The sequence below is a fragment of the Dipodomys spectabilis genome, unplaced genomic scaffold, assembly GCF_019054845.1.
Source record: "Dipodomys spectabilis isolate Male_0828 unplaced genomic scaffold, ASM1905484v1 ptg000081l, whole genome shotgun sequence".
NCBI classification, from domain to species: domain Eukaryota; kingdom Metazoa; phylum Chordata; class Mammalia; order Rodentia; family Heteromyidae; genus Dipodomys; species Dipodomys spectabilis.
This window is the reverse complement of record NW_024870758.1, coordinates 23563708-23586893: the sequence shown is the minus strand read 5'-3', so window position 1 is coordinate 23586893 and position 23186 is coordinate 23563708. Positions and strand designations below refer to the sequence as shown.

At 40.9% G+C, this 23186-nt stretch overlaps 1 protein-coding gene across 5 annotated transcripts in view; it reads right to left on the bottom strand.

Annotated features, from left to right (window-relative positions):
• The window catches only part of Tanc1 (tetratricopeptide repeat, ankyrin repeat and coiled-coil containing 1), a 229185-nt gene that overhangs the window by 196840 nt on the left and 9159 nt on the right, over positions 1–23186 (bottom strand). For 2 of the 5 annotated variants that reach the window (XM_042683389.1, XM_042683391.1), the window contains exon 2: positions 993–1089. The exons of 1 other annotated variant lie outside the window; for it this stretch is intronic. The gene's annotated coding sequence lies outside the window, so the exon portion shown is untranslated. Of the gene's footprint in view, positions 1–979; positions 1090–23186 lie in introns of those variants that run through there. 2 more of the 5 variants (XM_042683390.1, XM_042683393.1) reach the window with 2 other exon arrangements.

The following is a 23186-nucleotide window of genomic DNA, read 5'->3' as shown; positions in this document are numbered from 1 at the left end:
CATTAGAAAACTATTCAAGCCTCCTCCCTTTGTATCCATACACCTCAATGCAGTGTCAGGTTGCTGTCTTTAGATTCAGTGGGTATATGGCTCCCCCAGGGCAGGTAGGCAGGCAGAAAGGAGGAGCACTCAGAAAGAGGATGAGAAGTAGAGAATGGGTTGGGTTGAGCCACTCAGCACTTTCCATTCCTTTAATCCCTCCAGCTACTGGTTGCAGTCTGGGAAGAACGTTCTGTCAAACCTGTCTGTAGATGGTTTCGACTCCCCAACACTGGTCCCTCATGCCTCTCTGTAAAGTCCAGCCCCCCGCTTCCACCACTTACACTCTGGCATTGTTCTCTAAGTGGGTCCTAAGGACCTGGCAGCACCCAGCCTCCACCATTTTCCCAATGTAATGACCTTGGACAGGTTGCCTAAATCTCTTTAAACCTGAGACCCTTCATCTGTACTGCAGGGCTTACCTCATCTCTGAAAGTAAGGATTAAGTGAAAATACAGGGAAAGCACTTAGCAAAATCCCTAGCATATACTCAAATACTTAATAAGTGCCCATTTTGTACCAGAAAAAGGTTTTTTTTAAACGATAGTGATTATCATTCCCTCCATCCCCCATCTTTTTTTACTGTGGTAAAACAGATATTACATATTACATAATAAAGTTTACCATTTTGGAAAATACAGTTAGTTCAGTGGCATGAAGCACATTCATTTTGTTTTGCAAATATCACCACCAATCTACAGAACTTATTCCTCTTCCCCCTCCCTCCCCATCCATAGCAACTTTACCACTGAACACACTCCCTCCCCTCACTAGACAGCCACTCTACCTGAGGCATTGGCTCAGGTACAGCTCCAGACAGGCAGAGACCAGACAGTGCCAGCCTCTGTCTCTTCTAACCAAATGTGAAACTCCTCCATCTTTGGGGCATCACGATTCACAGTCATATTACCCTCTACCCCAATTCTCAGTACACACCTACCTATTTCTAGTGATTTCTCATTCACCAAGAAAAGAGAAGGTCCTTGGATTACAATGTTCTCTTCTGTCCTTTCTCCTGAGGGATGTTTTTGACCCACCAAGAGTCAGCTCCTAAAGACACAAAAACACAGTGATAACTTGGATTAGAATCTCAACTCCATCTTTTCTTTATAGTGTAACCTGCAGCAATATCTTGCCCTCTCTGGGCCTTGGGTTGCTTCATCTGTAATGAGGATAACTATTTATGTGGCCATTTTTTAACCACTCACAGCCCAGGTGATTCATATACCATTCACCATTAATGATATACTTGCACCCCCACTTAGGCTCCTCAGTCCAGCTCGTTCCCAGGCATATCTCATAGTCAGTAGCATCCTTCCATGCTCACAATCACTGGTCCCCCCAACCCTCATATCCCTCCTCTCCCCAAGACCTTCCTCTGTCCTTGAGTGTGTCTTCTTCATTCTCTGGTACTGTGGATCCTACAGTTAATCATCTCACCTACCCCATTGTCAGCCCTCACAGTATTCTGCAGGGCTCTTGTTTGATCATACTATGGAAATAAGCATCAGGACTCAGCTTCTTCTCATCTATACTCCAAGCCCACTGCTCAGAGGGAGTTGCATCACTGCACAAAGAGAAGCCAGGCATGGGAATTCTCAGACCCAGAAAGGCTCTCGTAGCCTAAAATCAAAGGTCCTGCCCATTCCTTTAACGGCTGTTCTATACGCATCCTTCTCTTCAGTCCTGATCCAGCAGACCATCTTTTCCAAGGATCCTTTTCTGGCTCCTTACCATGCAACCCATTCCACAGTTAACCAGGCACACCACACCATTTTCAACCCATGCCTGCCAGCTCCTGGTATCAACTTCTACCTACCCCCATCTTAAAAAAAAATAATCACCTCCACCAGGAAGCCTGCCCTCCTCTCTGAACCTCATGGCCTCCATCAACTTTACTCCATTATTTCCTTTGTCTCTCTGACCGAAGAATAGAGGTTATATCACCCACCGTGATTCTCCAATGTCTGCCACATCAGTATATAATAAATGTTGAACACATAAGAGTGAGAGTATAGCAGATCTGCTTTCTGCTAGGAAGTGTTATTAAAAATATCAATTAATAGCTGGGACCGGTAGTTCACACCAGTAATCCTACCTACGCAGGAGGCTGAGATCTGAGGATCACAGTTCAAAGCCAGCCTGGGCAGGAAAGTCCATGAAAGTCTTATCTCCAATAAATGACCAGAAAACCGGAAGTGGCGCTATAGCTCAAGTGGTAGAGTGCTAGCCTTGAGCTGAAGAGCTGAGGGACAGTACTCCGGCCCAGAGTTCAAGCCCCACGACCAACAACAACAACAACAAAAAAAAAAAACTCAAAAAAATTATCAATTAAGACTTATAACCCATCACTTACGTTTTCTTCCTGTGATGAAGACTGGGAAATATCCCCTGCCCAGAACAAACACTCCTTTGATGCAAGAAAGGGCCAGAAACAAAACCACTGCCTCTTCCTCCACCAAAACAGAAAACCCAAAATAGGAAGACAGCTTATTAAAAATGCCCAGCTGACACTGGCTTAGGTAGGGATAAATGCAGTTGTCCAGGCCTAAGAAAAGAAGGGAAGTTTATTTTGGATGGCTATTTGGGGAAAACAACAATATTCACGTGCTAAACAAGAAAGATGACCAAAATGATAAATGGCAGGTCTATTTATAAAACAGAGGAGGAAAAGGAAGCAGGTAACTCCAATGGAAATTTCCTTCCTTTGTCTAGCTTTACTTCTGGTATGGATATCACATGAATTTCTTGATACTAACTTTTGACAATTTCATTTGTAGGAAGTGATCTCAAAGGGCCAGAGAGCTGCAGATGGTACCTCAGGGCCCATCTGTTTAAGGATGAAAGCTAGTGCACACCATTACATCACTCTGACCTTCCCCTGTAACTTCCTATCTGACGAATCTAGATGTTTGCTCAGTCAACAAGATATTTGTGTTTGTCTCCAGCCTCGGGCTTTGGTTCCTGATTGGTTTTAAAATCATTATGCACCCAAAATGAATAAGGGTACTGTTAGCAGCTGAAAGGTCCTCCTCTGGGCAAAACCCCAAGTCTGTGGCCTTCAGGGAGTGACTGTAGTCCTTTTGCATAATTACACTCTTTTCTGATATTCACTGATTAGGCTTCCTACCCCTTCTATAGCTAAAAACTCCCTTTTCCCACTTTCTATTTTCTCAGGGGACCCCAGGGAAGGGAAGAAGGTTTAAGGCTCTCCCTAAATAAATGCTCTAATGCAACACATCCCAACTTTAAAGGCCGTCACAGCCCTGATTCTCCATCCCAACAGCATCCTCATACTTCCCAAATGCCAGGAAACCAGCACTCAGAGACCCCACAATGAACATCCATCACCCACATATACAGATCCACAACAGCCAAGCATGCACACCTGACCACTGGAATGTGATCACCCTGGAAAGTGCAACTACAACCTGTATCTTCTCCAACTGTCCATCTTCCTCAACATACCACAGACAACTACACAGACAACTACATTGTGTCTGGTAGGTGCTAGACAAACAACCTTGGCAGTGAATGTAAAAACTACTTTTAAACAGGGTTGTCTTGGTTTGGATTGGGAGGGGGTGGGCACGTGTACTAGTGCTTAAAACTTACTTTCAAAATAAGATCGATTGATGGGAAAATAATGGAATAAAGAAAAGGTGCCAAAAACATGATTGCTGAGTCTAAATGATAGATTTTTTTCAATTTTGATTTCTTTTTACTTTTCCCAATGTTTGAATATTTTCATAATAAAACATTAGGGAGGGGTGTTTCAGTGCCTTTAAAAAGTCTAGACTTCATTTGAATTTCACTGGTTTTCCACTAATGTCCCTTTTCTATGCCCTATGTTTCTAAGTCCTTGTTTACTGATTTCTGAACTTACGGCCTCAGGGTCACTCAGCTTGCTCAGCCAGCTTACTTGGCAAACACTCTACCACTTGAGCCATGCCTCTAGCCCTGCTTTTCACTGGTTATTTTGGAGCTAGAATCTTAAGGATTTGTCTGCACTAGCTGACCTCACACTGTAATCTTCAGCATCTCAGCCTCTTGAGTAACCAGAATTATAGGTGTAAGCCATCTGTGCCCTAGTGACCTAGACAGTCTGAAAGACTCCTGGTCCAGTATTTTGTAGACTGTCCCTCCATGCAAACTGGTCTGATTTGTTTTTGGTTTTTTTGCTTTGTTTTTAATGGTCATACTGAGGTTATAGGTTTGAGAGGAAAACATATCATATTAAGAGTGCATGCTATCGATGTGATATGCTGCAAACCAATTACCTTTGAGTGCTCAGCTAAGGTATGATTTGCCAGGTTGCTCCCCTGTAAATGTACTTTTTCCTCTCTTTTGAAGACTAGCCTTTAGAACTAAGTCACAAAATTCTACCTACACTCAAGAAGCTGGGAGGAAGGAGTAGTTTAAGCCCCAGATCCTGAAGGGTAAAGTATCTACATAAAGTAGTTGAAATTTTTCTATAAGGATGAGGTCTCTTCCTCTTGTATGACTTTATATATTATATATAGTCTACATATTAATTTATGTATGTATTTTGGACTACTATGCAATACCACACTATTTCTTCTGTTGCTCAAACTGTCCAGCTTTGGCTATTATGATCTCCTTGAGGTTGGCTCTACTGTCCTTTCAGCATGCCCTTACCTTTTGTTTTTTGAGCACTTCCTTATTTTCTCACAATGCAAGATGCTCCCAACCTATAATTATCCATTTCTCCAAGGAGTCCTGGATTACTGTTACTGGAGAATGGCACTTACGAGCCAAGATCTGAATGTGCTTTTTGCCAATACTGTTTAGCATTCTCAGTGGGTAGATCTATAAAATACCTGTGTATATACTAACCATGTAAACCCATGTATACACACTAACTTCTCTATAAGAATTCTGCATGCATAGTCATGCTGAGGTCCCTGACTCTATGGTTCATTCCAGCTGATCTGTGACTTTCCTCTCATCATGCACAATCACTTAGCTCTGTTTCACAAGCACAGTTAACCTATATACACAAAAAGCAGTCTGAGAATCATTAGCTCAGAGCCCATGACTATGAGTAATTTACCAACCTGAGTACAGTGTGCTTGTTCCTTCTTTTGTCTTTAGACTTAGAGTCAAAACACCAATTTCCAGTAAACTAGGTCCACACCCTGTGTCCATATTCTTTAGTGGCTATGTCATACAACTATAACACAGGTAGATGTACTTCTGTCACAGTCTGCATCGCAATATACCCAACAAACATGAACACATACATGAGGCTACTAGATTTTTGTGCTTAAATTGAATATATTAAAGTTCTTTAGTGTCTAGTTATCAAAATAAAGTGTTTGCTTAAATAGTTAACAGTATTTCCTATCAGTATATAAGTTTTGCTTTATCCTTTGCTCTATAATGCTTATATACTTCTGGACAACACTTAGCTCAATTCTGGACTATAGACATTCTTAGATCTTGGTAAGATGAATGGAACCCACAAATTATTTAAAGAAACAGTCAATTTAACACTTTAATTTTGGATGCTACTCAATAAGACTAAAAGGATTCAGCAGTATAGTGTCTGTCTAGCCAATTTAAGGCCCTAAGTTCAAACCCCAGGAATGAAGGAAAAAACAAAACTATAAGACCAATGTGCATTGCAATATTATTTAAAATCCAGTAATAATAGTTAAAAATTACTGTCATACTGAACAGGATGAAAAATAAATTTTATATAATCTTGAAGAATCATGTGAATAATATATTTATTTATTATGGTACTGAGGAATGAACCCAGTATCTTGTTCATAGGTCTTAGGCAACGGTACTAACACTTGAGCCACATGCCCAAGCCCATTTGTATTTGTACTCTGCTTTTCAGACTGGGCTCACATTACCTTTGCCAGAGCTTGCCTTAAATTCTCAATCCTGCTACCTTCACCTCCGGAATAGCTGGAATTACAGATATGCACCACTATATCCAGCTAAGAATACATACTAATATGATAGTATACATTGTATATGTATATGTACAGTATACACTATATGTATATTAACCTATATAGCAAAAACTATGCACATATATCTTGTTAAAAAATACTGAAAGAAGGATATACACCAAGTTATTTTAAAGTTCCTTTTTTGTACTCATTTATTTAAAATTAAAGAAAAGACAAGATTGTTTGCCATATGGGAAACTTTACAGAGTATTCCTACAAGATATGAAGTGTGGCCCCAACAAAGAGGAAAACCAGAATGAGCAACCAACTGCACACTCAACTCTGTATATCATCCAGGATAGGACCAGGCAGGAAAGACCCAAAACAGTAAAAAAGGAAATGAGGAATCTCTTAAGTCAGATGTTGCTTTGTGGGGAACACCTCAAAGACAGGAGTTGGAGTACAGCACTACATATAAGGGAGGAACTAGGGGCTAACTGGGGAAGGATTCTGAGAAATGAAGGCAAATGATTAAAATGGGAATGGAGGAAAAGGAACAAAATGGAGACAGACACTATTAAGACCACCCCTCTGGAAGACTCCTCATTGGTCCATTCTGTGAGAACCTAAGATCATGATCCGTGACAGGGACAAGGTGCCTCCATTTTAAGTCTCCAAGTATCCCATCCCTCCACCTACCCCTCTGACAGAGGGCTGAAAGGCAGGAAAGATTGCCTGTGGGGGTCTGCTTAGCCTCCAGCACATTTGGTACAAAGGAAACTGCCCAGTTCTCCATTTTCAAAGATCAACATTTCACCATGGATTTTGCATCCCACCCTGACAAAATGTGCTTTGTGACAGATATCAACAAAAGCACAGGGAAGCCATCTAGTACACTGAAAAGCTCAACCGCAGGCAGCAATAACCAACTCTCAGTGTGTAGTAATCTTCAGTACTGGACACTGAGCCCGATAGCCAGTCACCTCCACTGCCAGAGGTCAGTCCCCAGGAAAAGAGAGAACTCCAGGATGACCTCACATCCATACCACAGTGCCACACCTAGCCAGCTCTGTCACAACTGTGAGGGCTGGAGAAGAACTAGCTTGTGCTGAACACTGAATGGACACATGCATCTCCTTCTATCTTCCCAACAGGCCAATGGCTACTCAGAACTTGGTGGTAGAGTATTTGCTGAGCTAATACAGGCTCTCCAGTTTAGAAATGGCATTTCACCTCTGTCCAGCTCCAAAGCTGTTAGCTTTCCACTTAAGAGTGGCTTAATAAATTTGAACAAACTTAAAAACAAATGTAACCATACTGTTAGCATCACTAATTAAAATAAAAAAAGAAATCTGATCAGTTCTTTCTTCAATTCCTGGACGTGGATTTCTAGGAATTAACTTTAAAAAATAATTTTTTTCAACAAGAAAGCTGGACTTGGTGGCATATACTGTAATCCCAGCACTCAAGAGGCAGAGGCAGAATTGAGTTCAAGGTCAGCCTGGGGTAAACAGCAACATACTGTCACCCCCCAAAAAAGTTAATAAAACATAAAAGTTAAAACTTGTAGCAAGGTACTGGTGGCTCATACCTGTAATCCTAGCTACTCAGGAGGCTGAGATCTGAGGATCACAGTTTGAAGCCAGCCCAGGTAAGAAAGTTCATGAGATTCTTATCTCCAAATAACTATCAGAAAACCAGAATTGGCACTGTGGCCCAAAGAGGTAGAATGATATCCTTGAGCAAAAAAGCTCAGGGGAAATTGCTCAAGCCCTGAATTCAAGTCCCCACAACCAACAACAACAACAACAAAAAAAAAACTTGGAAAGAGGAGAAAGGCAATAGAAGAAAATGTTTTGTATTAATTAGACTATAGACTATAAAATACATCACTATAAAATGGTGTAAAGGTAGTTTTTAGAAAGAGGAAAACTGGGCTGGGAAGGTGGCTCAGTGGTAGAGCGCTTGCCTGGCATGCATGAGGCCCTGGGTTTGATTCCTCAGTACCACAAAAGCAAAAAGAAAAAAGCCTGAAGTGGCGCTGTGGCTCAAGTAGTAGAGCACTAGCCTTGAGCTGAAGAGTTGAGGGATAGCGCCCAGGCCCAGAGTTCAGGCCCCACAACCGGACCCAAAAAAAATAAAATAAAATAAAAAATAAAAATAAATAAAAAGAGGAAAACTGTTCAGTCCTATCACCCAAAATTCTTCCAACCTTATTCTATGTGCATACATATTTCTACATATATACTCTTCAAAGGGCTTCACTTAGAACTGGCACTCAGTAAATGTATCAATAAGATATATATATATTCTTTGGAGGAAAAAAAGAACATAAACACAATTATGCTATCTGGTATTTCCACCTTATTCACAAAAGATACCTTCCACTGTCCTCTTTTGTGAAAAGTTTGATTTACAGACTTATAGTTTGCTTTATAGTAAAAGTTACAGGAATGTATTTTCTCCTTATAAGAATCAAAACACATACTACTATTTTCAGATCATGGTTGATGGCAAGTAACAAAAACCACAGAGAGGAAAACAGCAAATAAGGAAGAGTCTCCTGTATGAAGTATAAGGTAGATTGCTGCTTTTATTGTTCTTTATTTTTACAGTAATAAGATTTGAATTCAGGGCCTTGTGTTGGCCAGGCAAGTGCTCTACCACTGCATCATACCTCCAGTAGACTGCTGCTTTTAAACTAAACAGTTTAAAATCAAAGAGAAGAGCCAGGCGCTGGTGGCTCACACCTGTAATTCTAGCCACTCAGGAGGCTGAGAGCTAAGGATCTCAGTTCAAAGCCTGGGCAGGAAAGTCCATGAGACTCTTATCTCTAATTAATCAGAGAAAAAAGCCAGAAGTAGAGCTGTGGTTCAAGTGGGAGAGTGTTAGCCTTGAGCCAAAGGAACTCAGGGACAGTACCCAAACCCAGAGTTCAAGCCCCAGGAATGGCAACAACAAAAAAAGGCACTTTACTGTGTCATTCTAACTATACTCCTGTACAGAGCTCCCTGGCTGTGAAATATTGTAACTGCTACGAACAATTTTTCCCCAAGCTCCTTCTGAAGTATTTGTTTCAATTTTTAAGAAATAATACAATGGACACCTATGTGCTTTAACTTTGTGCACTTGTATAGTTATTTCACTGATGTGTTTCTAGAACAGGTATTTTTAGTCAATTCGTTTATATGCAGCCCAGTATCAGAATGCAGTCTGCAGAATTGTCTCCTCTGACCCTCCCAACACACTGGATAAGTGTGCTCATTTCCTATCACTTCTCTGCACAGGCTTTCTTTAACAAACCAGTGGCATTTAGTGAACACCTACCATGTGCTAGGCCTCATCTTAAAATTTCTGCATGAAGCCAGGTAGTGGTAGTTCACACTTTAATCCTAACTACTCAGGAGGCTAAGATTTGCAGTTCAAACCTAGCTCAGGGAAGAAAGGATGTGAGACTCATCTCCAATTAACTACCAAAAAGCTGGAAGCAGAGCTGTGGCTCAAGTGTTAGAGTGCTAGCATTGAGCAAAAACAAAAAACCTCAGGGACAGCACCCAGGTCCTTAGTGCAAGCCCCAGACCAGCACACCAACACACACATACACAGCTCTGCATGTATTAATAACTGATTTTACAGTGACTTTGCAGAGGTGGATGCCCAAGTACATATTAGTCTTGTGTAACTGTTAAGAAACTAAAGCCCACATATCTGACACAATTTGCTTTAGGTCAGTTTGTCAAAGGTGCAGCTAGAAAATGAACCCAGTTCATCATCTTCTAGAACACGTGACAGCTCACAGTCATCTCGAAAAGGTAAAAATTCTTCTTCAGTCGCTCTAAATGGAACTGAATCATCTTTTCCCAGCAAAATCTATGGAAAATTCTGTTTGCAAGAATAATGGAAAGACAATTGGGATGGGGCTGGGATAACAGACTTCACATTTGAACAGGCTCTTTCTTACAGATAGCTGCTGCATGACTTCGAGAATACTGTTTCTCCTCTTGGCTGAAAAGCACCCAAATATCCACTGGCTCTATGTTAAAATGTGTCACAAAGCCTCAAACAACCCATTCTTTCCAAAATGCTTGCTGAGATTTTTCTCCTTGCCCTGATTCTGATGACAAAGAGGTCATCCTAGACTCAAGACTCTAGAAAAAGATGAGCCACAGCACAGCTCTGATAGAAAGCACAAAACTAATGGAAGACTGGGGATGATGTAATTCTGCAGAAAAGTATCTGCTTCACATGCTTGAGTGACTCTGGGTTCAATCCCCAACAGCCCCTCCCCACAAAAAAGACTTTTTAAATTAAAATAAATAACTTTATTATACCAACTATTAGCCAGGTATTATTTTTCATACCTATAATTCCAGCATTCAGGGTGCTGAGGCAGAAGTTCAAAGCCCACCTGGGGTACCTGGTCTCAAATAAATAAATAAACTAATAAAACAGCCAGACACAGTAGCTCACATTAGAAACCTACTTACTCAGGAGGCTGAAATTATGAGGACGGCAGTTTAAACTGTCAAGACTCCCATCTCAGTCAATAAAAATCTGAGCATGACTGTTTATGCCTATCACCTGGAAGCACACATCAAGAACAGGATCAAAGTGCAGACCAGCTGAGGCATGAACCAGAGGCCTTCCTCAATAATAAATACCCGAAACAAAAAGGTTTGAGGATATGGCTTAAGTAGGAGAGTACCTGCCTAGCAAGCCCAAGACTGAGATCAAACCTCAGTATTGCCACAAAAATAGAGAACATTGGGGTGGTTTGAACTTGGACAATGTTAAAAATAAATGTTATAGTGCTGATATATAAAGAGATAGAAGGGGATATTAAAATAGTATTTCCTAAAAAAAAGGAGAGGGAGGGTAGAAGGAAAAGAAAAGCAGCACATGAGGATGAGGTGCAAATGGAGCACAGTGAAATATCATAATGTTCCACAGGCCAGCAGTTGTTTTAAACACTAAAAACAACCACAAACACATAGGGAAAAACATAGAATCACATCAAACAAGAGTCCCTATAATTCAAACATACTTTAGAGCATATTTTTAAAGGCATATGCAAAGAATGGCTGCTGTTTTAAATATACAGTCTTAGTCTATCCTTTTTCAAAATTTACAGAGCATCATTTAACATTTATAATTCTTAAAATATTTTAATTGCTGGGAGCACAGATGGAGGCGTGATTAATCCTAACTGAAATAATGCATGTGAAAGGTGGAAACTCTAATCACCACCAACCCCCATGAATGGTATTATTGTCAGAATATGAAATAACTTAAATTCTGCATATTGTCATTAGAGCACTGTAGCATGGGTTATTTTTATGTTCTTCCACTTGGTTTCCAGCTCACATGATCATGTATATTAATCATTTCTTTATGGCACTGAAAAAAATTCTTAGAACACATGTGAAACAACTGGCCAAAGAGGCCATGCACTTGTAGCTCACATTTAAATGTCTAGCTACTGGGATATCAAGATTTAGAGGATCTCAGCTTGGTTCAAGGCCAGCACTGATAGAAAAGGGCACAAGACCTCTTTTCCAACCAATAGCTGGGCTTACTGGCATACACATATCATCCTGACTATATGGGAAGCAGAGATTAGAGTGATCACCATTACATCAGACCAGGCAGAAATATTCATAAGTCTCTAGACTCCATCTCAATAGAACCTGAAACATGGTGGCACATGCTTGTCATCCCACCTAAGACAGGAAGCCTTAAAACAGGTGGACTGTCCAGGTGCGTGTCCAAGCAGAAAGTGAAATCTAACCCCAAAAATAATCAGTGGTACCAGGCACTAATGACTCAGACCTATAATCCTACCTACTCAGGAGGCTAGGATCTGAGGATCACAGTTTGAAGCCAGCCCTAGCAGGAAAGTCCTTGAGACTCTTAGCACCAATTAACCAGGAAAGAGCTGAAAGTGGAGCTGTGGCTCAAGTAGTTGAGTGTTAGCCTCAAAGCTCAGGGACAGCATCCAGGCCCAGAGTGAAAGCTTTAGGACCTGCATTAAAAAAAAAAAAATCAGTGGGATACAGATAGCTCACATCAGTAACTGTGGTTACTCAGGAGGCTTGAGAGCTAGAAGATGATGGTTTGAGAAACCAGCCCAAGCAGAAAAGTTTTGCTAGACAAAATTCCTCCCCCCCCCCAAAAAAAACCAGTAAATAACATAGCTAGAGGCATGACTCAAGCAACTGAGTAGCAGCCTGAAAAGCACAAGGCCCAGAGTTCAAACCCCAATATAAAATAGATGCCAAACAATATAACGGGGGATTTGGAATTAAAAAAGCATAACTCTATTCTGTCACGGACATTTACATTTTGATTTTCTAGTCTAGCAAATCCTACAACTTCTGTATCTTAACTAGAAATTCACATGTAAATATCCGTCCCATTTCACTAGTGATAGTGCATTTTAATTGTAAATTCTCTCCTGTCTCCAGCCCTGACTCTTTTTCTCTATGGAGCTTCCAGAGGTGAGGGCTAATGTCCAATTTCTTACTGAACTCTGCCTTCATTTCCACAGGCTCATGTCACAGGTCTCAAACTTCTGGCTATGGGAGACCTAACTCTCCATCTATAGGTATTCTTTCTCTCCCACTCCTGCATTTCCCCTCTCTACTATGTATAGTGAAACTATGACCAGTATTCTATATTCCTTCTCCCTCTACATCGATTAATCATTCCTAATTTTTGTCTTTACATATTCCTCTCTAGCTTTACCACCATTGCCAAAGTTCAAGTCACCAACTCAACTGGAAGGGGTTTCCAGGTTTCCTGCCTCCTTCCTGTTCTAAGTTCATGCCTATTCCAAGTTCATGCCTATTCCCAAAAATCAAGGGCAGATCTGACTATGTGAGTGATTCCATTACCTACCGAATCAAGTCTAGATTCTCTACAAAGTCCATGAGGCTCACTGGAACTTCCTCAGGTTTCCAGGCCTCACTTCCCAGATCTGCCTACTTTCTGAGTTCCATCAGGCTGACCCAGACTGGGGATGGTTCTGAACACTCTCATCCACTGTGCAAGCTGTGCTGCAACACATCCCATTTGTATATTAGTTCTTACTCAATCCTTCAAAACAGGTATAATCTTTACTTGAAAGACAAGATCTCTCAACCCTCCGGCAGAAGAAATCAATGTTCCTGTGCTCTGCCCCAGCACTATCATAGGTCCATCTTCATATTGAATAATTTTACCTATGACAGCCTTGCCCAATACCTTATTTTTTGTTTGTCATGGGGCTTGAACTCCAGTGCCACAGTACCACTTCTGGTTTTCTGGTGGTTAAGTAGAAATAAGAGTCTCATACACTTTCCTTGCCCAGGCTGGCTTTAAACTATAATCCTCAGATCTCAGCCTCCTGAATAGCTAGGATTACAGGCATGAGCCACCAGCACCCAGCTGCCCAATACATTGTAAGTGTTGGGGGTTCTTTGATCAGTCATGGGGCTTGAACTCAAAGTCACAGCGTTGTCCCCATGCTCTTTTGTTCAAGGCTATCATTCTACCCTTTGAGCCACAGCACCACTTCTAGTTTTTGTTGGTTTTTTTTTTTTGCTTTTTGTTTTTGTTTTGAGTGGCTAATTGGAGATTAAGAGTCTCACAAGGGACTTTTTCAGCCTGAGCTGGCTTTGAACCGAAATCCTCAGATCTCAGTCTCCCCTTCCCACCCCCCCAGGAGATAGGATTACAGGCATGAGCCACCAGTGCCCAGTTACTTTAAGTTCTTTAGAAAATAAACAATACCTTTTCCATCTTTGTAACTACCAGACTTTCAAACAACTTAATACTCACAAGAATTTGGAACTTATAAATGCACACCAAATCCTACCCTAGGTCTACTATAAACATAATCTCTTTTACAGTGGAAGAAACTGAGGCCCTAAGGTTAAGAAACTTCTGCAAGGGCATTAGGGCTGTTCTGAAATTTCACCAAGTCTGCTCTCCTCCAGAATCATTACTCTTTTCTTAATGCTGTTCCACATATGGCCTGATGCTGAAAATGAGGAGGTCAAATGTGCTGCAAAATACAACAGAACTGAAGGATACAACAGCTTCATCTTTATTATGGACAATCTAAGGGAACCATCATTTCAAAGCAAACCAACTCCAAAGTAAGCTAAAGCAATCTAGAATGTAGGTCTAAATGGCAGAAAAATAAAAAGGATATTCTAGCTGGATGGTGGCTCAAGCCTCTAATACTACTTAGGAGATAGAGATGGCAAGAAATTCAAGACCAGCCGGAGAGGGGGGCAGGGGGGGGGGGGTTGTTAACTAAAATCTATTTGAATGGCTGGCTATCATAACATACATCTTTACTCCACAAATAAGAAAAAAAATTGTAGTCCAAGCCAGCCAAGCACAAAGTGAAACCTTACTTCAAAAAATTAACCAACACAAAAAGGACTTAGAGGAGTAGCTCAAGTGGTGGAACATCTGCCTAGCAAGTGCCAGGTCCTGAGTTCAAAACCCCAGTACCACCCAAAAAAGGGTTTTGTTAAAAAAAAAAAAAAGGTTTCACTTTCAGTACCTCACTTTTTATTGGCATATATTAGTGGTACAAGGGAGTTTCAGTATGACATGTACATGCAAACATACAATGTATCTCAATCAAACTCATACCCTCCATCTTTCACCCTTATCTCCTACCTCCTCCTTCTAAAATGATTTCAACAGATGTCATTGTTCTATTTCATATATGCAACTAAAGTACAATGACCATCCTCATTCACTGACAGTTCATTCTCCCCTCACCTTCTGGAACCCACCCTCCCAAAAGACTGTTTTCCTGTTTTTAAAAAAATATTATTAACAGATTGGGACCTGGAGACATACGGAAAATCATCTCCAAACTGAGGACAAGTGAGAATACCTGCACCCTCTCCTGGTCTTTGAGAAGTGAATCAAGAAAATAATAAGCACTTATGCCTAGCTCTGATGGCTTATACCTGTAACACCAGGTACTCAGGAGTCTGAAATCTGAGGATTGTGGTTCAAAGACAGCCCAGACAGCAAAGTCCATGGGACTCATCTCCAGTTCACTACAAGAAAACCAAAAGTGGCTCTGTGGCTCAAAGTGGTAGTATGCTAGCTAGTCTTGACCAAAAAAACCCAGAGATAGCACTTTGGCCCTGAGTTCAAGCCTCACAATCAACCAAAAGAAGAAAAAAAGAATAAGCCAGGCATTGGTAGCCCTAGCTACTCAGAAACCTGAAATCTGAGATTTGTGGTTCAAGACCAGCCAAAGAAGACAAATCTGAGACTCTTCTCCAATTAACCACCAAAAAGCCAGAAATGGAGATGTGGCTCATGTGGTAGACAGCCAGGCTTAATGGAAAAGGCAAATGAAAGCACAAGGCCCTGAGTTTAAGCCCAATACCAGAAAAAGAGAGAGAGAGGGAAGGAGAGAGAGAGGAAAGGGAGGGACTGAGGAAAAGTAAGATAAAGAATAAGCATTTAGCAAGGAGCCTGGCACAGATTAGGGGCTCCATAGGCTGCTGCTAACTGAACAAACCAACCAGTAAGTAAGACTTCCTCTAGCTCCGCCCCTCCTGCCCAGTCTGCTTGAGGACTAAAGAGCTGGGAGCTGAGAAGCCTAGTACTTTATTATAGAGACAAGGAAGTCTCATAAGAAGTTCCACCTCCCTCTCCTACCTGAGAAAAATAAGCAGTTAATGAACTCAAACCTTATAGGCTAGGACTGATAAAGAGGCAAAAATTATCCTAAAGGTAACCAGATTCCCTCAAGAAAGACAAAAGCTGAAACCAAAAACTCCATTATCAACTCCTATCAGCCACAGCCACACAGGAGTGAGTGGAAGGCTTCTCAAGCATGAAGGAGATGTGTTAGGTAAGCAATACACACAGCTCTACCACGCTTGCAGAAAAGCAATGTGTGTTCAATGAGCAGACACACAGGCCTCACCTGCCTCCCCAAATCAAGTCAGGTGTTTGACTCTATTCCACCAAATTCTAAAAACTTGAGAATACCAGCAACTCAAGTTCTCAGAAGCTCCAGGAGGCTGTGTAATCTGCCCAAAATCACACTGGGCCTCATGGACTTCAACTCAGGCTGTCTGGCTTTAAAGCCTGTACTCCCCAAAGAAAGTCATACTTGACAAAAGAGGAGATAGGCCTAGGCTAGTTATATCTGATTATAAGCAAATGGTCTAAGTTTCCAAACCGGTGAGGGTTTTTTTTTTTCCAGTAAACTGGAAGGAGGGTGAAGGGAAGATGGCGCTAGAAATTGAAAACTTGGAGACTGTATACTGTGTGTGTTTTCCCAGTGAGCAACATAGGACATGACTATACCAGGCCAGTGCTCCACCTATGAGCTACAACCCCTCCCAACCCCTTTCAAGAGTTGTAACCATTTGCCCATTCCTAGGCAAACCAACAGTCCCAGAATATGACCCTTCATTTTCCATGTCTCAGGATTCCAAACCTCCTCCAGCCTCTTTGTAAAGTCAAGAAAAACACTCAAGAATCTAATTTCACTTGAAATCTCTTCCCAAAAGTCCATTTCTGAAGAACACACCTAATTTTGAGGGTTCGCTACTTCTGACTGCTAATCGAAAAACCAAAATGCCTCGTTAGCAGGATATAGATGCAGGCGAGTTCCTAAAAATAAGCACTTTTCCTACATGCTGGTTTTGTGGTTGTGTTGTTCATCAATGTCATTTTGTTTGAAAAGCCATCAAAAGCTCCCAGAAACTAACTGAAATTAACAGATATCCTAGACCATTTAAAATCAAACCTTCTCACAATGTAGGATCCCACTGTAACCTGTCTTACTCAGTCTAGAAACCTGATATAAATGTAGATTTTTGAGTCCTACCCCAGACCTACAGAAAACGGCTCAAAGGCAGGGAGATTTTACTCCGACCCACAGAAGTCCTACATCCACACCTCCCCAGAATTAAATCCCAGTAAAGGAATTCCTACAGGAAGGCTAGATGTCATTTAAGTACCAAATTTCCAGCCTCCTAATAGGCATTTCCAACTAACATCCTTGAGGGCCCCAACCTCCACCCGCCCCCCCCTCCAGAAATAAGAGCTGAATTACGGTGTCAATCATCTTCTACACCTTGCTGCCCTACCTGGAAACTGCCTTCGGTTGGTTGCCAAGTATTCCTTTTCTATTCTAGAAGATTCCATTTCACTGAAAAAAAATCATCTCTAATATTTATTTGTGTTGTCTTTCCTCTTCATTAACTAAAACTTATGGGAGGTCATTGATTTGGATCAAGCTCCTAGAGTAGGCCCAACAAACCAACCCAAAATGGACTCCCTCGTGCTAAGATTCCATGTCACTAAAATGAAACCTAAACTGTCTACTTCTAAGATCTGATCTTTTAAGAAGGATCAGACAGAGAAAAGAACAGAGACAGAAGAAAAATGGGCAAATTCCCCAAGACAGTTTTCAAAACATAAACATAAATCACAGCAACCAATCAAAAGGCACCTAGTCACTCTAAGAAAAAGTCTCTTCTGCTTTAACCATACAAGAAAGGCTACCTAACCTTAACTAATCTGCTTTCCTCATGGTGTGGTTTTCTTGCTTCTGTTCAAGCTCCCTTCAAGCTCTGCCTGTAGACCTCCTGTCTTTGTAGAACAGATGCTGCCTACTTCATCAATTGCTAATAAAAGTTGATTGATCCAAAAAATTCAGTTGGCTGGAATTTTTTTCTGGAAGTACGATGACACAGGACAGTTAACCAGAGTTCAAATCCTTCAAATCATGTGTGAGAGCCCATTTCCTTCACTGTAAAACAAGGATGACAGCAGCACCCTAAAAATGGGGGTTTGGTTTGTTTTTGTTAAAATTCCATGAAGTAATCATCTTAAAAACACACTAGAAGGTTTTGTTGTCTTCACTAGCTCAGGCCTCAAATATCATCTGAACTTGACCTACTTCCAAAGCCTCCTTCAGAGAGCCCTGCCACCCACCTGTCCACACAACAATCTCCTCTCCTCCATATCACCACTTGCCAAGGCTTTGCTCCAACACAGAGATCTGATTACTTCATCTCTCCACTGAAAGGCCTTTGACAGCTATCACTTGCTCACAGGATCAAGTCCACACTTAGCCTGGCACATGGCACATAAGGCCTTTGCAATCTGGCTCTCTCCTCCCTACCACTGTACCCAAATGCTAGGCACCGTCTGTTCTAGTCACAACCCCCAAACATGACTTGCATTTTCATGCCTCCTAGCTTCTGCTCGTTGTACTCCTTTCATCCTGAAAACCCTCATTCCTTGCCCACCTGGCAAAATCCTATGCATGCTTCATCCCTCCCTTTGCTCCCTGAAGCCTGCTCTAGCATAGGTGCCAGCAATTCCTCTTCCTTCTCTTCTCTCCTGCCGCAGCACAGTCTCTTGCGTGTCTAGTCTTCTGAGACTGACACAACCCTGGGCCTCAAACTCTGGAGCATACAATGACAGCCCTCAATAAGTACTGGTTAGAAAAATTAATGCAAGGCATACAACACACTTTGACAAATGAAAATAGTTTCTTAAGTGTCAAGCAGTTAACACCTTCCTGGTAACTTTTGACCTCCAACAATTCATCAGGACAATATGTTCCCTAAACTAGTTAAGTCGGCTCTAAAGGAAAAGAAGCAAAAAGGCCCTGTGAAAGTGTAATCTTGATAAATTCCACTGGCTTAGCAACTGGTCACTGTCCTTATAGAACTGGCATGAAATCATGCTGTTTGATTCCTCCCAGCTGGATTTTTGCTATGGACAGATGAAAAGGTTCCTCTTACATAAACAAAATATTTGGGAAAGGAAGAGACCAACAAAACTGTTAATTAGAGGAAAAGTGTAAAAAGCTCAAGTGCAGCTGGACCTGAATGTCCTCAAGGAATCAAATTCAATCTCTAAGACTGGACAACTTCATAGGCAGGAAGCAGTGTGACCCCTTCTCTGGCTGAAACCCTGCTTGCCCAAGATTTAGAGACAACCGACAGAAGAACACTTTTTGGTTTACTCATCAATGCCAAGAATGCAAAACCCCAAATGTCCAAGCAGTCTCTAAACAGTTCCTTGATGTCTCCTATTAAAACCAGAGCATATTCATTCTGCCTTCCCATGGGTCTTAGTATTTGGTTTGTTGTTTGTCTGGGGGTGGAGGATGTTGAGGACTCAACCCAGGGCCTTGCCAATACTAGTGCTCTACCATGAGATACGTTCCCAGTTCCACATGGGTCTTTAACAAGGTACAAAGTCAGTTCCGAGGATCTCTCCCCCACCAATCTGGGACCTCTCTAAGGGAAGCCTGCTTTCTTGGCAGGCAATAGCCCTGTTCATAAATAAACATGTATGTTATTACTTGAGTATGGTGTACAGACTTATTCCATCTAAATAAAATAAAGCTTATTGTTCTAAACCACATTCAAGCAAAACACTACTCAAGTCTAGAGATTTTCGCATGTTCTCACAGTCTCAGTAAGTAAATAGATTTCTTTACATACTGATTTTCATAAAAACCAGACAGACAGCTTATTAATAATATTCTTGGGCCAATAATAAAATACAATGCCCCTTTTTTTGCCTTCCAGACCTTCTCTATAAATCATCACATAAAACCATCCCACCTGTCTGCTCAAACCATTTCCTACTGGCATCTACTTATTTAAGTATACATACATATACAGATTATCTTGAAACCAAGGTCTTATTGGACTTTTGTACAGAATAACAACCTTTTTTTTTTTTTTTTTTGGTCAGCCGTGGGGCTTGAACTCTGGGCCTGGGCGCTGTCCCTCAGCTCTTCAGCTCAAGACGAGCGCTCTACCACTTGAGCTACAGCGCCACTTCCGGTTTTCTGGTGGTTTAATGGAGATAGGAGTCTCACGGTCTCTCCTGCCCAGGCTGGCTTTGAACTGCGATCCTCAGATCTCAGCCTCCTGAGTAGCTAGGATTACAGGCATGAGCCACCAGCGCCCGGCTCCAGAATAACAACCTTAAGATGAACAAATTTTTAAAAACTCACAACAAGTAAAAACTTCTATTTAAGAGCTGACCCAGAAAGTTGAATTTTAGATATGGTAAGAAAGTCAGGTGTGGCAGTACACACCAGTACTTCCAACATCAGGGAGTAAACGCTGAAGGATAGTAAGTTACAGGCCCTCATAAGCCACTTAGCAAGTATAAAGTAAACCAGAGCTAGAAAGCAATACCCTTATCTACAAAACTAAATAAATAAATAACATGCTAAAGTAAAAGATGGTAGGTACAAGAGGCTCTAAGCCAATTATGGTAGTAAGTAGTTTACAGGGTTTCATTTTTGGTCTTGACACTAATTCTAGGAATCAGAAACAACTGTCCACATTTCACAGATATACAAACAGAACAAGTAAATTTCCAGAGTCATATATAAAAGCCAAGCTCACATGGTTTCAAAGATCATGATTTTAGGACTGGGGCCGTAACTCAATGGTAAAGCACTTATCTAGTATGTATAAGACCTAGGGTTTGATTCCTGGAACCGTACAAAAAGGAACCCAAAAGAATAAGATGGGCTGGACATGGCAACACACAAGCATAGTAACAGTTAAGGGATAAGGATGCTAAGGCAGAAGGATCACTTGAACCCAAGAGTTTGAGACTACTCTGATAAGCAGACCAAAAAGAGTATCTATGAACTAGGCACTTTTAATCCTTGCTACTCAAGAGATCTGAGATTCAAGGCCAGGCTGGGTAGAAAAGCCTGCTGGACTCTATCTCCAAAGTAACCAGCAAAAATGGTTGGAAGCATGGCTCAAAGTAGACAATGTTCATATAAAATTACTTCCCTGTGGGTGTCCTTAAATTTATGTTCTTGCATTAGCATAAATATTTAAGAAAATATCTGGTTAAAAGTGTATTTAGTATAGCCAGTTACCAGTGGCTCACACCTGCAATCCTAGCTACTTAGGAGGCTGAGATCTGAGGATCGTGGTTCAAAGCCAGCCCAGGAAGCAAAGTAGTCTGTGAAACTCTTATCTCCAATTAACCATCAGAAAACTGAAAGTAGAACTGTAGCTCAAGTGGTAGCGTGCTAGCCTTGAGCATATAAGTTCAAAGACAGTGCCCAGACCTGAGTTCAAGTCCAGGACAGGCACACACACACAGGCACAGGTGCGCACATACACTCAGGTGCACACATGCACACACACACACAAAGAAAACTGTATCCAATAAAAGTCAAATTAATGTGAATTCCTAATTATACTAAAACAAATTCTTTAGAGAACAGTATTTTGTCATTTCAACTCAGATATCCTGTCATTCTGAATAAAAATTAATCACAAACTGTGCTTAGCAGCCAAGACACTTTATCTGTGACATACCATTTATAGTCTTTAAGATGCACAATGTTGAAAACTATAACTATTTAACAAGGCCAATAATTGTGGATACAATCCCAACACACCCAAAATAAATTTAAGTGACATCTCCTTTATATTCTAATTAGCTGCTTCCCAAACAAATTCCAAGCTATTGTTTTTTACACTAAGATTAAGCTACATCTATGAATTTCCAAACTTGAATGCCTGTACCCAAATAATAGGGGTGAAAAAAAACATAATCTAGAATCTATTTTTACCAAAACTTCTCTACTCTGAGTTGAATTATGCCTTTAAGCCTCACCTCCATTTCAGAGAAATACAAAGAGACAAGGTAAGCAACACAAGGACACAAATGTACAATTCAGGATGTCCTATAAGTTTTAAAAGAGGATAGGACCGCAGGCAACAAAATCATATTTTTCTACATTTAAACAGACTAAAGGAACAAAACAACAGCAACAACCCACAGTGCAATATGTGAACTTTGACTAAATCTTGATTCCAAAAAAGCAAAAATGCTAACAAAGGACAGTGAGATTTTTTTTAATTGCTCATTTTACTTGATAATGAGGGAGTAAATCTTTTTAAGCACTTACTTAGAAATGCATACCGAAGTTTACATGGTATCTGAGATTTGCTTTAAAATATTTCAAAAGCAGAACAGCTATCATTGGTTTCTGGCCAAAAGATGCTTTGTAAAAAGTAATTTCCACAGTTACATGCATTTGAGAAATAATGAGTACTCTATTTCCCCTCAAAGAAATTCAGAATTAATCAGAACTTGCTCAAAAACCCTGCAATTAAAAAAAATGTCCAGCTTACTTTGATTAACCCAATGTTCCCACTTATTGGTCTATGGAACCTTTTTTCACTATATAGCATGTGTTAATTTTCTGGGAATCAGTTCCCCATGGAACAGGGATAATGCCCAGGCCCTGAGTTCAAGCCCCAAAATCAGCACAAACAAACAAACAAACAAACAAAAAAACAGGGCAAAAAAGAGAAGTAGCTCAAGTAGTAAAGTGTTTGCATGAAATCTAAAATAAAAGCCAAAATCATAGACGAATAGAAGGGTACTTGCCAGGGATGTGGAGTGAAGAAATGGGGAGAAAATGGTCAAAAGGTATAAACTTTCAGTAGTAAGATGAAAAAGTTTCAAGGAACCAAAATTATAGTGTAGTTGGGTGATAGAGGTGTTCATTAATTCCATGTGACAATCATTATATAATGTATACATATATCAATCATTAATCTTACTTTTCAGTTAATTATTTTAAAACTTAAACAGAAAGAAACAATGCTGGAATGAAAATGATTCTAGTTTGGATTCTTCACTCAAAATCTCCTTGACCTCTAATTTCTAACATATGTTCAGAGTTCTCTGCTTTCCTGAGATTGCCAATAGCTTCAGGTGAGAGAACTCTCAGAGTAAATGGGTAATGTTTGGATACTGAGGGTTCTGCCTCTCTCAAAGGGCAAACAGGTGAGTTGGGTTTTTGTTGTTGTTTTTTAATGACCAATATAGGGGAGGCCTCCTAATCATCAAAAAGCCTACAACCCACCAACAAGTGGACAACTTAATTGTAAAGAACTGGAGGCCGTGAGACATGGCCCTACCTAACCAGCATAAGGGCCTGAATTCAAGTCGGAAGGAAGGAAGGAAGGAAGGAAGGAAGGAAGGAAGGAAGGAAGGAAGGAAGGAAGGAAGGAAGGAAGGAAGGAAGGAAGGAAGGAAGGAAGGAAGGAAGGAAGGAAGGAAGGAAGGAAGGAAGGAAGGAAGGAAGGAAGGAAGGAAGGAAGGAAGGAAGGAAGGAAGGAAGGAAGGAAGGAAGGAAGGAAGGAAGGAAGGAAGGAAGGAAGG